Raw genomic sequence first — 23,153 nt, forward strand, 5'->3', positions numbered from 1 at the left:
AGCTTGGAGCAGTGCTGCCTCCGTTGCCTGTTACATGTCTGGAACTGCTGCTTATGCAGTGTTACAGGTTGCATTACCGTTGCCCAAACTGCTCATCACCAATGAAGTAGCTCTGAAGTGTGACAGGATGATACCATTTCATAAGGAATTATTTTATCCCTATTTTCCTCTCTCATTGCTGTGACAAGTGCTGGAGTCCCTCCAGACTGTCAGTGGGCTACAGCCTGGGACCCTCCTTTCAAATCTGTTTTCTGCTTTATTTCTTAGTGTCATGTTTTGTTTCCATGGAAACTCTCCAACCTAATTCAAATGATAAGACTGTCAGGTGCATAAACAATGCTGTCATTAAAGAGCGTTCTGAGCTCTGGACAGTTGCTTTTATGTGTCCTAACAGGCAGGCAGTGTGGCAGCAGGAGAGGCTATGTGGCCACCAAAACTTGGTGGGAGCCTGCAAGGCTTTGGAAGAGCTGGTGAAGGCAGCTACTGCACCCCTGGAGAGGAGTTTCCTTTGGCTGGTGTTTCTTAAAGCTGTCGTGCCCGTAACAATTATATCCATAGGAAAGGAGGAATATTTTGCCATTATCAAAAGGATGTGCTTGGGTTACATGTAAAAGCCTGGCTGCAAAGTTTATATTGAAAAGGACAGATTTACAACAGTAGTAAAAATGTTAAACAGAAAATATGTTGATTCCAGGAAAAATGGATTAACCATGAAGTGTACCTTGGAGTGAGGGGTTAATTTCTATAACTGAGCATGGAAATATGCCTGTGAGATACCCAGGCAATTTTTGTGTCCCTGGTGCTGTGATGAATAAGAATGGTTGGTTAACATCAGTGTTTGCCATCCTGCTTGCACCCTGGCATAATGTAAACTGCTCCTGACCCTATCATCCTCCTTTCAGTCCCACTCCTGTTGTCATTGAAGGAGAATATCAGTAACAGAAAAAAACCTAACTTTAATGATGTAGAGACAAAAGTACTGTGACTGAAAGAATAGTTTTTCCCTTCCTGTCTTTGTGAAGCTTTACAGATACTGTTACATTGATAACCACTTTTTGTAAGTGCCACATTAGCAGGACAAAAACACAGTGCACCAGAGAATTTGCAGCCCTTTAAAGGAGAGCCATTAGACTGTGAGATAAAATGTGGCTCTGCATCTCTCTAAAAATAAGATATTTGCATCTGTATAAGGACTCCAATTTTGGTAGCCGGGAATAGTCTAGGCATCTTCATTGTAATTATTAAGAATTACTAACTTGCACAATTACTGCTTTGAGAGAGATGTGAATGTACATGGTATTTCCAAGGACATGAAGAAGTGAAGAATTTATTGCTATTTAAAAAGCTGAAGGAGTTTACTTGTTTACTGGTAAATAGCATAGGAGTTCAAGAATTGCCAGGCTAGAGAAGGCTTCAGGTCATTCTTGTTTGGCATGTCTGCTCTGACAGATGCTAAGGTCAGACACTTCAGAGAAAGGGAGGAGCCTTGTCTAAGGAGAGATGAGATAATTTCTTCAGCCAGTGAAAGCCAGTAGGTGGAAGAGGGAGGACAGCAGAGATGCAGAACGGGTGTTCCTTGTGTTCTTTTTCTTATAACTTTTTTTTTTCTTTTTAAATGGGTGTCACTTTATATTTAAAAAACCCTAGAAGAAAATCTTCAGCTTGGAAAGTGGTCCCGGGACCTCCAACCAGGAGTTTTTTTCACATAAATCAGAAGCTACTCTGGTTTATGAACACAAGAGTTTGGTGCTCAGAAGCTCCTTTCTGCATTGCCAGTCATACAGCCATAGCCTGAGGGCTGCCTTAGGGCCCCCTGAACTCAAGGAGGGGGATGTCTCATTTTTGATTGGGTCTTGGATCATGTTCAAATAGCAGAATTGGGCCCCCAAAGCCTGCAGCCTGGCAGTTAGGAGCAGCAGGAGTTTCTGAAGTGTGGAGTGGGGCGGTGTCTTGGTTTGAACCCTGAGAAAAATTGAGCATGATGCAGCTGCTCGCTCACCCCTTCCCACTCAGGGATGGGAAGGAGGAAAATACAACAAAAGGCTCAGAATTGAGATAAGGACAGAGAGGGATGAATCTCCTGTTATGGTCATGGGCAAAAGACAGACTCATTAAGGGAAGAAAAAGAACATCAATTTAATTCAAACACTAACAACACCGCTAATTAACAGAGTAGGATAGCGAGAAGCATCACCACATCTTAAAAACAGGTTCTCCTGCCGGCCCCTTCTTCCTGGGCTCAGCTTTGCTCATGATTTCTCTATCTCCTCTCCCTCAGAGGCGCAGTGGGTAGGGAGTGGGGTGTGCGGTCAGTCCTGCTGCTCCTTCTTCCTCAGGGGGAGGACTCCTCGCACCCTTCCCCTGATCAGCACAGGATCCCACGCATGGGAGACAGTCCTTCATAAACTTTCTCTGACATAAGTCCCTCCCACAGGCTGCAGCGCTTCCCAAGCTGCTCCAGCGTTCCCAAGTGATCCCAACACTGAACTACAACAGCGAGGCCTTCCCACAGAGTCCCAGCCTCCTTCAGGTGCAGCCAACTGCTCCAGTGTGGGGTCCTCCAGGGGCTGCAGGTGGGCATCTGCTCCACCGGTGACCTCCATGGGTGCAGGGGCACAGCTGCCCCCTCACCACGGGCTGCAGGGGAGTCTCTGCTCTGCTGCACCTCTCCCCCCGGCTTTTTCTCCTTCTGACCTTGGTGTTTGCAGAGGTGTCTCCCTTAAAACCCCTCCTCACAACTCTAACCCTTCCTCCCAGGTTCCCCTTCTTAAGTATGTTATCACAGATGCGTGGCCACCCTTGCTAATTTTGTGTCTCTCTCTCTGGCCAGAGGTGTCTCTGACTTGGAGCCGGGGGAGCTTTGAGAAGCTTCTCGTGGGGGACACTGATATAGCCCTGTCCCCTGCTACCAAAACCCCACCACACACACACAAACCCACCACAGGTGGCCGGGTCATGGATTTGCTGATCATCTGTTTATATGATGCAACAACAGTAGCCTTTTACTGGAACTCTTGCAAAATGCCCTCAACTCTGCACCTTGGAACTATTTTCACAGACCAAGTAAAACTCTTTTCCATTTTTCTTCTGTAAAACTGTAGCTGTGTATTCTCTTTTTGTAATGGGATGGAATCTTTCCACTCAGCAGTGTAGATCAGCTCTGTTCTGCATCCCCTCTGTAGCGTGTCAACGTTTTTGTGTTGACGTTTTGTTTTTCATCAATTTATTGCATTGATTAAAATAGATGAGATAGGATGTACTTTTTGCATGAATTCTGCCAGAACTGGAAGCCCAAAAGAGGGTTGTACTAACAGGTGCAAATATTCCTTGTCGACAGATAGGTGTCAGCTCAGTGCTCCTGATGGCTTCTTTCATCAGTTGGGATGTGAACGCTCCTGCTGGGTCTTGGTGCAAGCTACCATTGACTATCATTTTGGCCTCAATAAGTATTTCCTGCTGCAGGATGCTATCGGAATAAGCTCTTAACATGCCTGTCTTCTGGTCCTTGGAAAGCCCCATTTTTCACAGCACATTTTCTTTTGAAGTCTGATTCAAAGCCCATTGTAATCGATGTAGTCTCCTATGCATTTTAATGCAGCCAAATCAATGGCCATGCATTTAGGAACAAAGAATATTGCTTGCATCTGCAGGGTGGGAGGATTTGATCTTAGAGTCTCGTGATGTTGAAAGGGACTCGGGCATCGTGCTGAAACCCAGCCACATGTGAGCTTTGGCTTTGGGCGACTGAATGTAGCTCTTGGGTGTACCTGTGGGGGGAAGGATTATGTCTGCCATGCACCCTGCTGATGACATGGCTGTCTAGACATTCAGCCCCACTCTGATGCGAACATATTTTAAAAAAGGATTATAGCAGTTTGTAGAGGGTTCTGAAAAGTTCTACGAAAATGACTGGATGTCTGTAAAACCTGTGTTTTTAACGAGAGGCTCAGTCTAGTTAAAGTAAGTTTAAGATGATACCAGAACTGTATAAATACTACAGTGGGAGATTTATGGTTACAGGAGGCTTTTTAAACTAATAGGCAAAAGTGGAACCATATAAAACAGTAGATGGAAGCTAAAATTAGGCTAATACGTGTTGGAAGAAGTGTAACCCTAAAAAATCTTACCTAAGAACAGAGTGGATCTTTATCACTAGAAGTCCTTAGGAATAGATCAGTTTTGAAGGTCACCACATTACTGACTTCCAGGGTAGCTGTAGGAGTCTGATTAAAGGTTTCTGGGTTATACTATGTGCAAGACCACATTAAATGTTTAGACTTTACTCTTGGCCTTAAAGCCAAGACTTAGCGGTCACTGATGTGAGTGAACTTTGGAGAAAATGATTTCAAAATCACACTGTTAGGTGTTAATTCCCATAAGGATCCAGACTCCATTGGGCAGCATTGTTCCAGGACACAATGATTTTAAAAAGGTTTCTTTTTCTTTGCTGGTTTGATATAAACTTTTTTGTTAATGTCCATTATTTTAAATTGATATTTCTTAGCATATATTTTTGCTGGAGCAGCTTTTAAATATAATGTTTTAAACTATATATAAAATTATCTTGCTGATGCTTATGAATGTTTTCTCCCAAGAGCAAATCTTTAGCTAAATATTCTATGAAAGTAAAAAATGTCTTTTAAAAAAACCCGTTTGAAATGTACTTATTAAGTGAAGGGACGATGAGTGAAGAATTTTTTTTCCTTTCACAGCTTTAAGCTGCAGTGATCTTAGATGTTACTTTCAGATTTAATAGGTATAAACTTATCAGAAAGATTTTATTTTTCCCAGAATTTACTTGCATTTAAACAACTGTCATCAGACTTACAGGTCACTATGTATGTTGAAAATAATGGGATTTTATAATTTTTGAGTTTACAGCTACTTTTTTTTTGAATACAGCATTTATTATGGTGAGATGGAATCTATGTTCTGTGTATTGATGTCCTTTGCATAGCACTCTCCACTTTTCAATTCTGTAAATACCATGTTCAGCTGAAAGCACCAGCCATGTAAGGGTCTCATTCCAGCTCCATACACACAGATCGCCTCACCATGTGCCATTGGTTTGTCCTGCATTTCCCTTAACTGTTAGTAAATTATATGCTTTTGAAACCAAAAAGTGATTTTGATTTTGAAATAGAATGTTTTCAAGGCAGACTTGCCTTGGGAAGCTATAAGCTGAATTCTTGTCTTGGAGATTTTTAAATTCACTAAAAATCTTAAGCTTCAGTAGAAGCAAAGGATGTGGCTCAGTGTGGCAGTGTCACAAAATCCAGATGAATGACATTTTAATGCCAAACAAAGTTGTACTTCTGGAAGATAATAATTGTACTTTACCCTGCTTGATCTGCTTCAAAATGTTTCATTTGCGTTAATAAAGCTTTGGAATGTCCTTGTATGGTTGATGCTATTTAACGATGCTTATAACAATACTAACATGTCTGTTGAAATACAGTATATGGGTAATATAAGAGTAAGAATAATATAAATTTAACTAAACTGTCTTAATGTGCCCCCTCCTGTTAAAAAAAAATAAAATAAAATTAAGCAGAGAATGAGATGGAATAAAGAAGCAAGGAAGCTCATCAGATAACGAAAACAACGTGCAATCAGCTACACTGGTCTTTGCAGAGAAACTGCCCCAGAGATGCTTCCAGAGAGTGAGGGGGATGCAATCCAAAAAGGTAAGTGGAAGTAAAGGAGCTAGGCATTTAAAAGAAAATAGCGAGCAGAATTAAATATTAATGGATTATTATTATTGTTGTTATTTTTGAGTTGCACACTATATAACGTAAGGCTGAAATACAGCCACTGGGTTATCCGGGATGTGTCTGCAGCCTGAGCAACAGCGTGGTGCCTGAAAGCATCCATGCTGCGGTGGTGGCTGCGCCGCACGAGTGAATGAACCGGTCAGCGGGGTCTGCTGCAGTTTTATTAAGGGTGTTTAGTTATTTCCCTTTCCAGTTTTCATCCTTACGCTTTCCATGACGTTTGGATAACACCTGCCCTTCCCTCGGCAAATGTTTGTTCCTTATGCTTACCTTGCCTTCTTTCATAGCAGTTGTCACTCTTGCTGGTTTTTCTCAAGTATTTGTTGCAAGTGCACTGCAGGGGTTGTGTTTGGGAATTCTTTTGAGGCTCAAGAGCTCTTTCTAATGTTCGCCTGCACTTACTGTGCTAAAATCTTGGGAGCTGCCTTTTTTTTTTTTTTTTCCTGAGATTTCAGTAGGTAATGGTAGCTTTTGCAAAGATCAACAGCCATTTATACAATTGTGCTTAAAATCTGTTTTTAACAAGATTTTTATAATTTAAAGTTTGAAGCATCAAAAAACACAGAATGTTGGGGTTTTTTCTTCACAAAATTCTACTTTTTTTTTTTTTTTTCTACTTTAAAGCTGTCTTAGCCTTATGGGAAGATAAGGTTTGTGTGATAATATGTGACTCCTAGCAAATTTCAGCTCCAGTTCAAACAGAAATCCTTTGGATGTGGGGTGCTGCTGTAGAGCTATATGGTGTTTAATTTCTAGGGTTATCTGTATTGCAGACACCATGCAAATGTTTACTTAGTTTAGTGCTAACACAGGTGTATTATTCTTTTGCCGGATTTTTTGTGCACATTTTCTAACTAAAGCATCTTTTAGAAGTCCCTGTTGCAGAAGAGAGCAAGATAATTTCCCCTGGTTTGTGTAATGCAATATCCTTCTATTGTATGCTCTGTTCTTTCTGAGCCCACAGCTTCCACTTGTGCTTCATGTTTTGTTTTTACCCAAGTACATGAGGCATTTCTTAGCTTGCAGTCTTTGTGCAGCTGCTGATCTTCCAACTGCTGTTTTGTCAAAGGGACTGTAACACAGAGTGTATTTCCACTGTCAGAAAATAAGAACATCTTCCTACCATCAGTCACTAATATGGTTTGATTTGTTCCTGAAAGTACATAATTCAGAAATTTTAGTCATCACTTTGGGCTGAAATTTGCTGTGCTGAGTGTACTTCTACTTCAGGGAATGTATTTTGCAGTTGAAAAAGGAAAGGCTTCTTGATGAACGTTAATCATTAAAGATATAGGATGTCTCTATTCCTTTACTTTCAAAGCCTTTTTCTTAGAAAAGTTTTGCAGGTGACTAATCGAGTGTGTGTGGCATTATTATCTGTGTGTGATACTGTTAGGCTTGAAGGTTTGTAATTTTTTGGAAGCGTATGATGGTCAATGTTCAAATGGCCGTTTCTTATAAATAGATAAAAGCCCTTTGAAGAGGGCAGTCCCAGGCAGTACAGTCTGGACCTTAATCTGCAGTCCTTACAGAGTGAAGAAAAATGTGATTTCTCGAATCATTACTGTTTTGCTGGTATTGTTTTATTCTCATCGAGTCGTTCTCTAATTGATAATCTCTCCAACAATTTCTTATATTGATTTGAATGAATCATCCGCTGTTATGGAACATAATTACTGACATACGGTGTGATGTGTTATACTGCTATTGATTTCTTGTTTCATTTTTAAATAACATAAACACCACCTCCTTGTGACCAGCTGAATTTCTGGCTATTCACTGACAGCCCGGCTGTGTCATGGGGAGTGCGGGATGGCCGCCGGGGGAGCTGGGCACTGCCTCCCTGACTGTCTGCTGCAATAACTGGGGCTGAGACGCTTGCAACAACTTGCTAAGGATGCAGAATAACGGAAATAATTTCTGAGGTTTTGAGTCTATTTATAACTACAAAAAAAGTGCCTTTATAAGACAAAAAAATGCATGAAATGTCTCCTGTCAAAATCTCACTCATCAATGTCAAATTCTCATGACATTGATAAAATAGCTATTTCTGCACTGAAAAGGTGACAAAACTGAGCTTTGAATTTGCTGCTGACTTTTGTATCCGCTGTTTTCCTTGGAATTAGCTCATTTTTCTAGGAAGGTGTTAATTTTAAGCTAACAACTCTAAAAATGGGTGACTTTTCCCCTCAAAGTAATCTTGACGTTGAGTTTTTATTAAAACTATAGTTTACTCTTTATGAAATACATATCACAGGAGTCAGGAGGACAACTGCGCGTGGCAAATTGTACAGCCAGATATACAGAGCTGTAAATTTATGGCCTCTTGCATGACTCTGACCCTGGGGCCCCTAAAGATGTCCTCAGATCCATCAATGCAGCAGAAGGGAGAAGCTGCTGCTGTGTGCTCTATGTGAGGAGTAGGGCAGTTTGTCATGATTGTGTTGCCCAATATGTGATGTGCTTGTACTTAAAAAAGACTTAATTTCCATTTGTCTTGCTCAAGGGTAAGGAAGAGTAAGTGTGAAGGACAGTGGAAACCAAGTGTGTATGAATGTTTTGTGAATGCGATCCAACTCCGCATTGATATTGATAAAAAAATAAAAACGTAGTTTATAATCCTGACAGTCAGTGAATTACAGGCAGCTATTTGTTTCTCAGCCCAAACGCTTTTGCATTTCATTTCATATCCTAAGGGAACATCTCTACAGCAGATCAGAAATGTTCCAAAGTTAATGGTCCTTCATCTGCAAGATCATTTCCCTTTTAACCATGTACCAAAAGCTGGCCCTTTGGGATGTGATGTCCTCAGCTTCTGTTTCAGAAATCACTATGTGAAGGGGTCCAGGCTCAGTTTCTTGGAGAAAGAAATAGCACAGGACCTGCACAACTTTCTGCTCCACTTCCCCCCCCAGACTCGCTGGAATCAGCAGCTTCTGGCTGCCGTTCCGCCCAGGAGAGGCAGGACCCGCCAGGGAGCTGTTTGGAGGCTCTCCCACGCTCATCCTGAGGCCGAGTTTTATCCTTCCTTTGCAGATACCTGTCTTCACTTGCTTGTCTCACAGGTCCTGTTCAGAAGCCTGCTTTATTTGCATATATGTTGTTTTGCTGGTGGCTTTTTGTTTTGTTTTGGTTGGTTTGTTTGGTTTTTTTGGGCATTGCAGTCTCAGTGGTATTCTGGGTCTCATTTTTTTGTTGTCTCTCTTTGGCAGCAAACCCCTCCTTTGGGTGAAAAGGGTGCTTCATTAATATTTGTCATGGAGATAGGGCAGGCAGAGAGGGGTGAGAAGGGTGATTTAACATACCCTCTTTCTCTCCACTATGTGTGCATGCTGGTGCAGGCTCTGCAGACTCAGTATCATGTGCTGATGCATGGCTCCAACTGGGGATGTAGGTATGGCTCTTGAACCACCAAAACCCACCAAGGACCACACTGGCAGTGGAGGGGTTGCAATTTTAAAAGCTGTGACCCCAAATATCTTGAGAGAGCATGGTGAAGGCAAACGGAAATAAAGTTTTGGTGACAGTGTTGCTAAGATGGCTCATCTTGTCCTTCAGTGTGTGAGTAGAGTGGGATGGAGTGGGAAGGTGGTAGAGGATCATCAGAAAGGATGCTGCTAACATGACATTAGCTGGTTTCAGAAGGAGGTACATGGAGATTAATTCCTGGAGAGTAGGTTTGATAAGCATCTTGAATTCTCCTGGGCTTGGCTGGGATCTGGTGATACTTAAGTATACCACTGAGAGGTTCAAATATAGGTTTGTCCCTTACACAACCTTGCTGTTACGTGGCTATCTGTGTTTTGTGGCTATTAATGGGAATAAAGCAAAGCAAGCAGATGATGCTGAATTGTACAGGTCGTGGTGCATAATCGTATTCCTCATTCATGGCAGAGGTGGATGGAATGTCTGTAGAGATGTATTTGAAGTCCTGTTTGAATATTTTTAATAAAAGCATGCCTTGCTGGTTTCAAAGCAATCAGTTCCTCAGTCTGATTACATGTGGCAATGCAGAAACCAGGACATTTTCAACATAAAGGATGGCATACAAGCTTTGCATCTCCAAGGTTTATTGTAAATAGCATAGAAAAACAACAGGCATCTTAGTATGTGAATTAAGAAGCAATCCTTCTTTCTGCATATTATTCATTCCTTGTTGATTAATTTCTTTTATACAAGGAAATCCAATCTGCTGCACAACGCTGAATCCCAGTAGTAATAAGTCTGGTACAGATATGTATATCTAGCATCAACCCCAGAGCAACCTATAGATTTTTTTATGCTGTAATAAAAACAACTTTAAAAAAGAGGAAAAGCCAAATCCTGTAATCCTTCGTTCATCTTAAAGTGAAATTCTTCTGTACTGTGCGTGTGTGTGAGAGAGACAGCTGCTCCATCAGGCACTAAAGCTTTATGTGCTTCAGAGGAGGAAGCGCAGAGTAAATATTTGTAGCTGTCAGCTGAGTCCTGTTGGAGTGCAAACATCCGATGCCAGGGCCTTCCCTGCTCGTTTTGAAACTCTTGGGCTGTGTGGATCCCACCTGCCTGGCTTAAATATTCCCCAAGAACAATATAAACGAACCTCTTGTTTGAGGTCTGTGCTGCTTGGTTTCACTGATCCAGCTGCTCTGTAGGTTCGTCTCCCAGTCGTGGTCCTTGACCCACTGTAGGCATTTGCAGACCACAAATGCAGACCCCGTGGTCCTTTCTTTAGCAAACCAAATGGCTTGATTGGAAGGCAGAGTTCCCATACACAGGACAAGATAGGCAACGTCATGGGTGCCTTTTGCATTGTATGTGCTGTACCATAGTGCCTTCATACTCACCCTCACAACACGGCAAGGGTAGGCATCACCGTCCCACTAAAGCAGCTTCAAAAGCTTGAGTTAGCTGCCCAAGTTTGTGCAACAGATCTAGGACAGAGTGGAGAACAGAACTTGCTTTCTCCCATGGCTGCTGAAATGGCGATGAGCAATGCTGCAGCCTGTTCCAGACCCCGAGCGCACCCAGGGTGACAGAGCCCCTCAGCAGAGCAGCCGGGTGCTGCAGCCCTACCAGCGGGGTAGATGAGCTGCCTTGCAGTATCCGAGACTGGCGTGTTGTGGGTTCACAGCTGTCTGTAAAGGACATGGGATTATTGGGAAGTAAGGATGTGAGCACAAGGACTTTGCTCCTAACCTTCATGTTCTGCTGTCATTTTGTTCTTTTTAGAATTTGAAAAGGACGTAACCACACTAGGAACAATTTACCTGTTTAGATGGATTGTGTGTCAGATATTTTTAAAAATATCAAGAAATGACTTCTTGTTCCTTGTGTGCAATGGATAGTCCATTTGTGTGTGTGCCATTTATTACTGCTTTGCCCCACTCAGTTTGTTTATTCCAGGTGATGGGGCTTCTGTTGCTGCTTTATAAATGGTTATGTAGGTCATATGGAACTTTTCTGTGATTGCAAAATAGAGTTTTTCATATTTGTTATCAATGTAATACGTTGTATGTTTACATGAATATTTTAAATCCATTGCTGTTTTCAAAATAATTGTTCTTTTATTTTGGTGTTATCACTTTTGATAATTATACAGCGTAAAGCTGTCCCTTAATTAGGGGATAGCATGATAACTCAGTTGCCACACAGAAGTTGTGCTGATTTTTGAAATATGCTTCACCCCCACCCCCCCACACTAATTTGGTACGAGCAGGCCTCCAAAATATCTTCACAAAATGTTGTGGACTTGAGCCTATAAAAACTCATCTTTTATAACTGCTAGAGCAATAAAAAGCACAGCTAAGAACAGCTAAACACCCATAATAGAAGCCGTCTTCATGACAGAGTGGTAAAATTTGCTAGGAGTTCTCCCACTGATGACTATATTTAAATGGGTGTGCCAGTGTTGGGCATTTAAATGATGGCTGGATGACTGCATATGCTGCCAGTGCTGGTATTGAGGAGTTGAGCTCTAACTATGAAGTTTCATCCACTATCCAATAAAAATCAGATTTTAATTGATCTACATTTGAACTGATCTTTAATTGGAATTATGTTTTGAAGGGGAGAAATAATCCCATGTATTTTAGTGTGGCTCATTTGTTGCCTTCCTATTTAAACCCTAAACTTTTCAGTACGGAGATGCTTAGATGTCTGAGAATGTGACCATGCCTCTGGCATCAAGATCCTTCCTTTATTTGCTCATATTTACAAAAGATAAACATTTCTAGATCTTCCTGCAAGATATGTCCATATTGCGGAATGCTATGATAATGGCTGTGTGAAAATGTGTGTTTAGAGTTCTTTGTGATGGCAGGTTTAAAAATTAAATTACACAGTTGTGTCCATCTCTTTAGGAAAGAAGCCTTGATAAATTATTCAAGCCTTTTCAAAATTAGTGTTTAATAAATACTGGCATATTCTTGTATGAATTTAGTTCTCTTATCTAAGGTTAAGATATAAAAGGATAGAAACCTTGAACCAGAGTAGAACTGATGCATTCGTAATATCCACTTTAAATGCTAGCTAAAATTTGTTCAAGCTATCGTGCAAAATATGTTCATCTTCAATGAAAGCTGCTCTGAATTTGAGCAGCAGCATTACAAAAGCCTTGTACCCACACGATTAATAATACCAGGGTAAAGTGAACATTTAATAAATCAACCTGTAAGGCTAAGAAGGGTACACTCTCTCTTTTTGTATGGTTTCCTGGATATTGGAAGCCATCATGTTCCATCTGCAAGGCAGGAATTACTATATTTGAAAATGTCAGAATTGAGAGAATTTGACACATCTTTTGGGAGTTTGTTTCAGCAACTGGTTATCGGATTTGTGTGGCAGGGAATTCCGCTAGGCTGAGGGTGCATGTTTAAATCCTTGTACTTGTCAGTGCCTGAGTGCTGAGCCAGACTCAGACTGCACAACAGCAATGAAATGGGTTTGGGACAGAAAATGGAAATGAGGATATGAACACAGGCACATGGAAGAACTCGGCAGGAAGAGCTCCAGCACATGTGGAAAACCAGATATCTGTGAAAACTACCTTTCCAGTTATGGATAGTCAACAAATCTTCACAGCTGCAGTACAAGCTGGGCATGAGAAAGATCAGAGTGGGAGCGTGGCTGCGAGATGTTCCAACCACTCAGGAGTCAGGGAATGGAGTACAGCTCTGCCTCGGGCTTTGTCCCACGCTGGCTCCGACAGCTGGCTTTGTCCCACAACCAGCAGATCTTGGACTGAACAACTGGGAGCTACAGACTCCAAACATGGTAAACCCAAGACTGAGGAATGAGAGACTGCTGATTCCAGTTCATTTATGTAACTCAGAGACTTCATTCTCAGCATATCATGTTGAATGTTTTGCCTTCTTAAATGTCCATGGAACAACTGGGCAAATACCTGGCTGTATGCCATTCTCCATGTGCTCTTCTACCATGATTTATTTTGTTCAGCTAGTCCTCTCTCTTGTACTTTTTCTCCATAGTTAACATCTGTGCACGGAAAATTCAAAGAAATACATTGCAAATGCTGGATATATAAGAGAAAGTATGGGTAATGGTTATGGGACCTGAATTTCATTAATACCTCCTTTCCATCCTTCCTTTTTGTTTGTTTATATACTATGTAAGTGACCTGCCAGTCTTAGGAAAGTACTTGTTCCCTATGCACAGTAAAAGGAACTACCAGTGTGGTTTTGAGTATCAGTAGGTAGTCTCAGTCTTCCTGCTACGGGGAGTGTCCTGCCTGCATCACACTGGAGCCATGCGTTTATTTTAATAGTTGCAGTATGCTGCACTGCCGACTCTTTCTCCTTCATGTGGATGTTCTTGCAGTCATGGCTCACCTGTGATCCATCTGATTGAAATGATGAAAATACATAATAATCTAGAGTTGAGGTGTTTTGAATGGTTTCTGCTCCACGTATGGTGTCATCTCAACCAGTCAGACAGTACAGTAACAATATATATGCATTTTGTTTCATTATTCTTCAGATCATTACCTTCTTATTAAATTCCTTGGAGAGGAATCTCCTCTTCTTGATATTAACATAAATTAGTAGAATAATAAAAGGTCAAAAAAGCCAGCTCAGAGTGGCTGCTATCTATTTTAAACTTGTGTTTTATTTCTCCTTTCTTCCCTAAGGCTTTCTTTCTCTTCCATCACTGTAATACATTGAAAAATACAATGAATATAAACAACAGCATCCAGCGCTGCACTGAATATATCCTGATCATGGGAATGCCAGGTTTTTAGGTGAAAAATAAAATAATAAGCCACATGCTTGTGTGAGGTATTAAAGTCTTGAAACACTTTATCTTTTGCTCTGTGTTGCTTTCTGTGGTACACTGAGGATACTCTTGTCATTTCCATGTATTATATTCTGCAAAAGGAACTCAGGGAATACAGTTAATAACAGTTTATCACACACTGATTTTTAGTTACTTATCCCTTTCTTTATGGACTGCTACAGAAGTCCTTGGCTTTACTTGAAGAAATCCACAGTAGGTTTTTGGGGAAATTCTAACAAGCGTAACTGATGCTGAGTTCTATGACTGTGTACAGCAAAGGACATTCGCTGAGGGGCTGGTGATATCTTTAAAGCGATGAAATAACGATTAAGCTTTTTTTTTTTTGATTGCTAATGAGATAGACATTTGCATGGCCTTTAACTTAGCAGCATTTTATTTTGTTATTGTGCATCTTGTTTACCAGACAAATTATTTTTATTTCAGATTGCTCAGCAATAATTATTTTATCTTAATTATTTATGTCTTCTTGCATTCAACTGGAAAATAGAACAGCTGAAATGTACTGATCAGATATTCTTTGAGAGCTGAAAACATCTTTATTTTGGCTGAATATAATCTTTATAAAATCACTTAGGATAGCGAAGGAATATAGTAAATGTTCACTTTCAAATTGTCCTCTTTACTCCATCACCTGTTTCTGAAGGAAAATCTCAGCACAGAAAGAGTTTGTGTATTGATTTCTTTTATTTGAAAGAAAATTTGTTTAAAAAAAATTTTCTTGCCTTCTCACTTCCATCTAGAATACAGAACTCTGAGGTTATGGCTTATTAGACATCATCGATATTTATTGTTCCTTCATTTGCTGCTAAATTTTGTTTTGATATTTCTGATATGTCTAGGTTGTGACCATGCAAAATTAAGCTTCAGAGACTGGGTAGGAGAAGTCAAAGCTGCTGTCAGTGGACACAAGATCTCCGCTCCCCGAGGAGCTATGTGGATGCGGTAATACTATATATGAAACTTTCCTCACTGCATCTTTAGATAATTTACTGCAGTAGATGTTATGCATACATGCAATAGCATCAGTAACGTCATCTGAACAGGTTGTAGCAACCAAATATGCCTGTAGCATCCACATTTAAAATCAGCTTGATCATCATTACAGTCATAATAGCTATATATCAGCCTTGCAGCTCTTCTGACAAAGGGAAGAGGTTATGTGTTGGTGTCTGGAGTATTGTGAGTGCTCCTGTAGTTTAACTAGGGCTGGATCACTATGAATCAATTTATCCAGTGGAATAAATACCCCCAGTGCTTTCTGGAGCATACCCTAGGCTCCTCTCCAGAGGTTACTCAAAATATAATGAAAGGTGGGAAAATTTATTAGTCCAGCATCTTTGTGAGCGCAAAGACATTCTTTGAAGGGACTTTTTGGATCAATCCTGTATTGATGTGGCAACCTTGAAGAAGACCTGGCTAAATGCAAATAAAAGGGATAATTTCCAAGAGAGTAAACAAGTACTGAAAGACTGATGTTTTGAGTTTGGGCATATTCTGCTTTGTGGCAGTTGATATACTGCGCTGTTTCCAAAAAGCCTCAGTGTTTACTCCCCTCTTACCAGCAAATATAAGATACCAGTATGTTTCAGTGTTGGGACTGAAGTGGGTTGACCCTGGCTGGATGCCAGGTGCCCCCCAAAGCTGCTCTCACTCCCCTCCTCAGCTGGACAGGGGGAGAGGAAAGATAACAAAAGGCTCCTGGGTTGAGATAAGGGCAGGGAGAGATCATTCACCAATTACCCTCAATGGCAAACCAGACTTGACTTGGGGAAAATTAATTTCATTTATTACCAATCAAATCAGAATATGATAATGAGAAATAAAACCAAATCTTAAAACACCTTCCCACCACCCTTCCCTTCTTCCTGTGCTTAACATTACCTCCTCTTCCCCAGCAGCACAGGGGAAGGGGGGTTGTGGTCAGTCCATCACACATTGTCTCTGCTGCTCCTTTCTCCTCAGGGGGAGGTCTTCCCACACTCTCCCCCTGCTCCAGGGTGGGTCCCTCCCATGGGAGACAGTCCTCCACAAACTTCTCCAAGGTGAGTCCTTCCCAGAGGCTGCAGCTCTTAACGAACCGCCCGCGCGTGGATCCCTTCTGTGAGGTGCAGCCCTCCGGAACAGACTGCTCCAGCGCAGACTCTCCAGGGGGTCACAGCCTCCTTTGGGTGGATGCCCCTGCTCTGGTGTGGGGTCCCCCACGGGGTGCAGGTGGGTCTCTGCTCCACCATTAACCTCCACGGGCTGTGGGGGAATCTGCTCCTGTGCCTAGAGCACCTCCTCCCCCTCCTTCTGCACTGACCTTGGTGTCTGTGGAGTTGTTGCTCTCACATATTCTCATTCCTCCTTTCAGATACAGTTGATGTTGCACAATAACTTTTCCTCCTTAAATACGTTATCCCAGAGGCACTACCACCATCACTGATGGGCTCAGCCTTGGCCCGCGGTGGGTCCATCTTGCAGCTAGCTGGCATTGGCTCTGTCGGACACAGGGGAGGCTTCTAGCAGCTTCTCACAGAAGCCACCCCTCTAGCCCCTCACCTACCAAAACCTGGCCATGCAAACTCAATAATTCCACCCCTGTTAAGTTTAACATGAATTTATATGAATAATGCACATTTTCTGAGACACGCTCCTTGCTTATTCTTTAAACAGCATCTCCCACAGGTATCTGGAGTCAAGTTCTGTACTAGTTCTCGGATATGCTCATGCCTTGAAAGCTGGGAAAAGCATTCCCCTGGCATTGCTTGTGTTTAGTGGAATTGTTCACCTCTGAATACTTTGTCAGCAGGCAATTGGATTCCCTTAATTTAGGAAGGTGATTGCACTGTGCCTGACCATGAGGTTTCTATCGGAACAAAGGGTCTGCTGCTGGAGTGGTGCAAATGTGTTTGTTTGCACTCTGTGCATGTACAAATGAGACATGCACAGCTGGCTTTCCCATGGGTGGGCAACTAATCTGGCTCTGATTCATCATCTGCAACTGGGAGAATTCCCAGTTTGGTTTATTCTAAGGTAGATACATGAAAACAGTCCAGATATCTCCACAGGTATTGTTACTGCCTTCTCACAACATCAGTCTGTTTATGAAACTTCTAGAGAAAACATTAATGCAAAACAGAAATTTCCAGTATGATGTTAGCTTCTACATACCTGAAAAAATATACAATTTTAATTTATTGTACCCCTCATTTCTGTTTTCTGGGGGAAGTACCGAAATAAGATAACATGTTGTAAAATAGATTTATTCCTATGCAATACAAGTTTCCTTTCCTTCTCACTGAGCTTATTATGTATTTAGCAATTTACCAGTTTTTCATAACAATGAACACATTGTATACTTTAGTTCATTTTACTGCCATTGTATTAAGTTTTAATAATACTTTAAAACGAGCATTTTTAAATGACATATTTAATTTCAGTGTCCCATAAAAACAGTTAAGAGGATAGAACAAATTAATGGTGCTTACCAATAATGGATCTTGTCAAAATTAATTTTAAAATAACAATGATCATAATAATTCATTGCAGTGAGTTTCTCGTGTCAAGCACTTTCTGTGCAATTTATATTTGATAAGAATGATAATTGTTCATCAGAACCCGTTTTGTGATCTTGCCTAGATTTCAGCTTTATTCACTCAAATAAATATGAAAGTAAGTCCACAGAACCGGTGGATAAACCTCCTAAAGCACAATAAGCACAATGTTTATACAACCAAATCCACATATTAACAAGAATATTTAAAAAAGCCTAATAAGTATCATCCCCAGAAGCAAAATGCTGAGATTTACACTTTATTGATTATTGAGCTTAGCTGAGATTTTTGTATTGATTCCAAACCTCACTTGCTTTGCCAAGAGGATGAATTACCAATACAGTCTGTTGAAGCACAGAGTATACCTCCTCTTAATGTGATTGCTGCAGACGCTGTGCTAGGGTCTGAGAACAAAGTGCGGGTAAGGTAGGGTGTGGACGTGCAGTGGTGACTGTTACGATAACTGACGTAATATGTACTCTTAGGGCTCACGACGTCTCTTGTAATGAGCAGCTGATATGTTGTAAATCCACAACTTAGCTTATGTTGCACTAACTGACTTTGTGCTAGTTTATACCTCTAGCCGCAAAAGAAATGCAGATTGTGTTGACCCGGTCTACAAGCCAAGGTCTGAATGGTCTTCCCATTGCTGGTGTCTCGTTGTGTGCTTTGTTGTGTTGTGTGCTGCTGGTCAGCTGTGCTTCACGTTTTGAATCTACAGATTTGTAAATCAGCATTTTGGATACCTTCTCAAAGTTCTGTTTTTTTTTTTTTTTTTTTTTAGTTGCCTCTGATAAGTAAATGCCAGAAACAAGCTCATGTTCCCTAAACCACACAGCACCCACATTCTTTTTATAAAGAACACTTCACTCAGAGGAAAAGTGAACAACATTCAGCCCACCATAAAGGCAGTTGTGCTCAGTGGCACTGGAGGTCTGATGCTATCATTTTGTCATCTTGGCTGACTGTGGTTCTTGCTCCCATTTCCTCCTCCTGGGTACAGAGCTGAAAGCTCAAGTGAAATTCCCGATTCTTGGGAAATTCCTTCTTGCTGCTTGAGCAGTGCTTTGCTTTTTGTGCTTCCTATAGAAGAAAGGATGTTTAAATCTCATACTTCATATGGCAACTGATTGATAGCAAATAAACTTGCAACTATTTTGTATGTGACATGTATTTTATTGTATGGAGTAGGATACTCTTCTATTGTAGACCCTGAAAAAGAAAAGTCTCTTGAATTAGAAAACACAGAGAAGTTATGAGGGGCAGAAAATTTCATGCTGTGCTTACATCTCACAGGCTTGTATGGTAGACTTGGAGAGCAATGAGCACTTGTGTAATATTTAATGTCAGATATTTTTCATAACAGCTATCTAGATTTTAATTTCATATGTTAAGCAATATTTTAAAAATTTAATGGATTTTTAAATTTTCTTATGTTATTTTTCTGCAGAAATGTTATGTGTGCTGTTGCCATCCAGTGTGTAGTGACTAGGCACAGAGCACTGTTACTCCGGGGCACGGCAGGAAGCTCCCCTCTAGGGAGCTGGTCTGTAGAAAGTAGGATGTGATGGAAAGTTGGTGGCAGAGACTGAATAAGTCATGCACCTGCTGGGAAATTTATTGTTACCATTAGTTGTTGCAATTATTGGTGTTTTGCCACAAATTTAAAATCACGGTTTCAAGTAATGAGAAACTAAATGCTCAGCGTGTTTGAGACAGTAAGAAAAAAACAACTGTATCACCTTCCAGAAATGTGGATATTTGCCCACATTCTGGCTTTAAGATGTTTTAAACTGAATGTCCTACAGACTTCTGGAGAACTAATCTAACCAGATAATCTATTTCATAAGTCTGGTGTTTAAAATTTAAATCACTGTTTTCAGGAGTTTTTTGTTTGGTCTTATAAATTCAAATGGATCTGAAACTTGTTGTGCAAAATTCAAGTCGTAAAGCAAAAAAAAAAAAAAAAAAAAGTAGGTAATTTTCTTCCGAGATGTTTACTACGAAGAGAACAGCTTGTTGCTATAGAATCAGAAATAAGTTTGTTGAGATTTGATTTTTGAATGACTTTAGCTTTTGCACTTAAAACTGTGGAACGAATTGTGTTTGAAAATGGAATACACTGCAGGAGCAATGAATCTAAACTACCATTTTAAAAGAAATGAATAGATGCTGTATTAATGCACGTATTAGGTCAATCTCTCATTGTCTGTCATAGTAATTGATGCACATTACTTCTCCCTGAATGACACAATTGTTTTAGTGTATTCTGTGACACCCGGCAGGAAAATGAGTTAGTCTTCTTGCAGAGACCTGGTATCATCCTGGCTGCAGGCTCTGAATGAAAAATGAGCCTCTGAGGAAAGCTGGAGGGTGATGGAGCTCGTGAGTCAGTCTTGAAGAGTTGGTGCTGAGCTGGTGTTGGCTGCAGGCTCGACTGGACCGATGGCTCGGGGGAAGCAGCAAAGGCCCAGCATGGTGGCAGCATGCACTGCTGGTAGAGCTTTTCTTCTGGAAGACATCAAAACCTGAGACCCAGACAGTGGGTAGTTATTGCAGCTTTTGTGATATTCTTTGGCAGTATTCACCAAGCTCTTATTTAAACGCTGATATTAATATGCTAATACGAGTACTCTCACTAAATTCTAGTCTGCTTAATTATATTCTGCTTAGCTCCCTTTCCATTGAGAGAGTTTTATTCTGCATTTCTTACCCTTATTTGTTGTATTGCATGAGATCTTGTAGCAGGCAATGAGTATTCAACCGATCTTGAGAAATATCATCTGACTGGTATGTGAGAGGGATTGGGATTCTTCTCCTGTGAGGAGCTGCTGGACAGGAATTTAAGGTTTTGCTGTAAGAAAACTCACCACAATTTATGACAAAGGAACCTTTTACCTCCTCTGATGCTCTGAAAATTCATTGCAATAGATGGTCAAGTGCTCACTGATCTCTACTGTTAGCTTTGATGCTGTTTATATATATATAAACTTTAATACCTAAAGAAAACAAAAATCCAGGTCTTTCTGGGCTGAGATAACGTGCAGAAGAATGAGTGAAGTATACTGGTAAATGAGTTATTGGTGTGCCTGCTGACCCTAAAAGCACCATTACTTACATCTTCAAAATAGAAATCACAGTAAGAAAGGAGCTGAATACTTGAGGGAATACTAAAAAAGGAGCTGTCTTGGTGATCAATGGACGCTGCCAGCTTTGGCAGAGCTCTTCAGAAGCTTAATAGTTTAACAAAAGCATCTTAAAGGAACTTCTTTTGTAAGAATCTTGTATATCTGCTTCATAATAAATGAGCAAGTGGTTCATGAAACAAATATGGCTGCTTACAATAGACTAATTTTTCTAGCCCTGTATTTTTTTAAAAGGTGTAGGTTGTCTGAGGTAGGGGTTAGATGTGTCGAACAGCATCCATTTAGCACTGTCTTTGGATATGTGGGGGCTCTTCCCACTGGTTTTGCTACAAGAGAGTGGAGTTTATAACATTTGTATGGTTCTGCAGAGATAATGGGAAATTTTTATTTGCGAGTTCTCGACATCAGTATTCAGTTCCTCACGGAAGTGTGGCACTGCTGCGGTTGTTGGCTTTCTGCAAGAGGTGGGGCAGGCACCAAGGGCTCTGCATGACACCTTGGCCAACGATGGTGGTCCTTCTTAGCTCACTGCCCAGGCTGGCACTGGTGGAGGAATCCTGTCCCCAGAGATGATGGGAACAGCCTGGCTCAGCGCTGGGCTGGGAGAGTCTCAGAGAGGCAGTTCCCATACTGTCTGTCTTACAGTTTTCTTGCAGAAGTCTGTAATGAAGGAGAACTAAAATAAAATAGCATTCTCTGGGTGGAATTTGACTTTATAGATCCTGCTCCTATTGATGGTGTTTCCAACCGTAAGTGTGGCTTTCCCATTAGTGTAATTATCTCATATTGGTAGAGCTACAAACAAGTCAAATAACCCAGTGTAATTAAAGCACTGATGAGACCTGAATTTGTGCGTCTCTGTACAGGGTTATGGGTTGTTTGAGATTAAAACCTTTAGGCTGATTGGCCAAAATTCAGAAGGAGTCTAGTATTGCTGTGCAAGATGTCAGGGACACAGTGATCCCTCTAAGGACAGAAGCTGCTGAGGACCCTCCGAGATGGGCAGCTGCAGTTTGGCTTGGAGCAGCCCTGACACCCGTGAGCAGATGTCAGCCTCAGAGGGGCTCATGCTGAGGGTTTCTATTTTTATTTGGTTTAACAGCAGGAAGGAACTTGAATTGAGAAGAAACAAGCTGGATTTTGATAAGCATGGGAAGACTTGTGGTGGGGTGGTGTACTCTGATGGGGACTTCGGTGCACTTTGGGCCCTTGTGGGTACCAGGACCCACTGAATTTCCATATTGCAGGTCCACCAGGTCATATGGTCCCCAACATCTCTGCAGAGTGCTCCAGAGCAATTTTTTGTTTAAAGGAGTGGATATGAAGCACTGTTCAGAAAGATGGGTTGCCCCACCATGTAGTGCTCCACATCAGAGGTCAGCAGGTGAGGCTCATCTGGAAGTGAAATCTGTCCGTGTAGACAGAGACCAGACTGACAACCTGCTGCTGGGTCAGGAACTGAGAGAGGTGCTAAGGAAATTGCCTCATGAGTCGAAGTATTCACGGAGGATGTAGCACTGACAGGTATTTTTTCCGCTGCTTTTTCTGTTCATGTCTTTTGGCCCTGACTTCTTTGTAGTGGTGAGCAGGTTTTTAATTTCTTTCCTTATCTGCTGCTGGCTTCCTTCTCTGAGTGGTGTAGAAAGGATTCAGAAGCACATTTTACCTTGAGTTATGACCCTAAAGTGATCTTTGCTACTTCTGGCCCTGAGTGGCCAGTGGGAGGTAATAGGATGACCCATCACTTCCATCTCTGATATAGTGAAACCTACTGTAATGGTCTGGCTGAGCATCGCTGCCTCACAGAAAGCACAGTGAGATCACATGGTGCTGGCACTCTGGGATGGTCTTTTAAATGGGACAATGATAAGTAAATGTGGGATATTCAGGTTTCAATTTAATTTATTAAAATTCTTAAGGGATGAGTCCTCTAGGCGAGATTATGCATTACTGCAGCAAATTATCCAAATGTACAAGAGTTATTGAGGAGTTAAATGCATCTGAGTTATGGAGTGCCAAACATCCTGGGAACAGACAATTCTGATAATGTCCTTTGATTGTGTTAGAGCCATTTTATGTGTAATATGTCCAAATAATTCTGAAAATGTCAAACCTATACATTAGCAAGAGATTTGTCTTAAAACTCCACACTACTGAACAGTGCACTGCACAATTGCATTTGGCAGTGTGAGGGGCTGAGGATGCGAAGGAGTGCTCATCTGAAGAGACAGTACTGCTGTGCATCTCTCATACCTCTGCCCAAAACTGCTCCAAACCATGTCTCTCTGTGTGGGGGTGACTGTTGTGACCCTGAGGTTTTCTGGGGGATGTTCTAAAAATGTTTCTGTTAGTCTGAATGACCGGCAAAATGAGTAATGTGGTCAGCAGTAATTCACCTCTGC

General features: G+C 41.2%; 1 protein-coding gene across 5 annotated transcripts in view; it reads left to right on the forward strand.

Annotated features, from left to right (window-relative positions):
• The window catches only part of HTR2C (5-hydroxytryptamine receptor 2C), a 242,885-nt gene that overhangs the window by 18,933 nt on the left and 200,799 nt on the right, over positions 1-23,153 (forward strand). The window contains exon 1 of one of the 5 annotated variants that reach the window (XM_026848401.1): positions 5,655-5,687. The exons of 3 other annotated variants lie outside the window; for them this stretch is intronic. The gene's annotated coding sequence lies outside the window, so the exon portion shown is untranslated. Of the gene's footprint in view, positions 1-5,654; positions 5,688-14,951; positions 15,012-23,153 lie in introns of those variants that run through there. One more of the 5 variants, XM_026848402.1, reaches the window with a different exon arrangement.

This window comes from Athene cunicularia (assembly GCF_003259725.1).
Source record: "Athene cunicularia isolate RWA chromosome 4 unlocalized genomic scaffold, athCun1 chr4_part3, whole genome shotgun sequence".
Taxonomy (NCBI): Eukaryota; Metazoa; Chordata; class Aves; order Strigiformes; family Strigidae; genus Athene; species Athene cunicularia.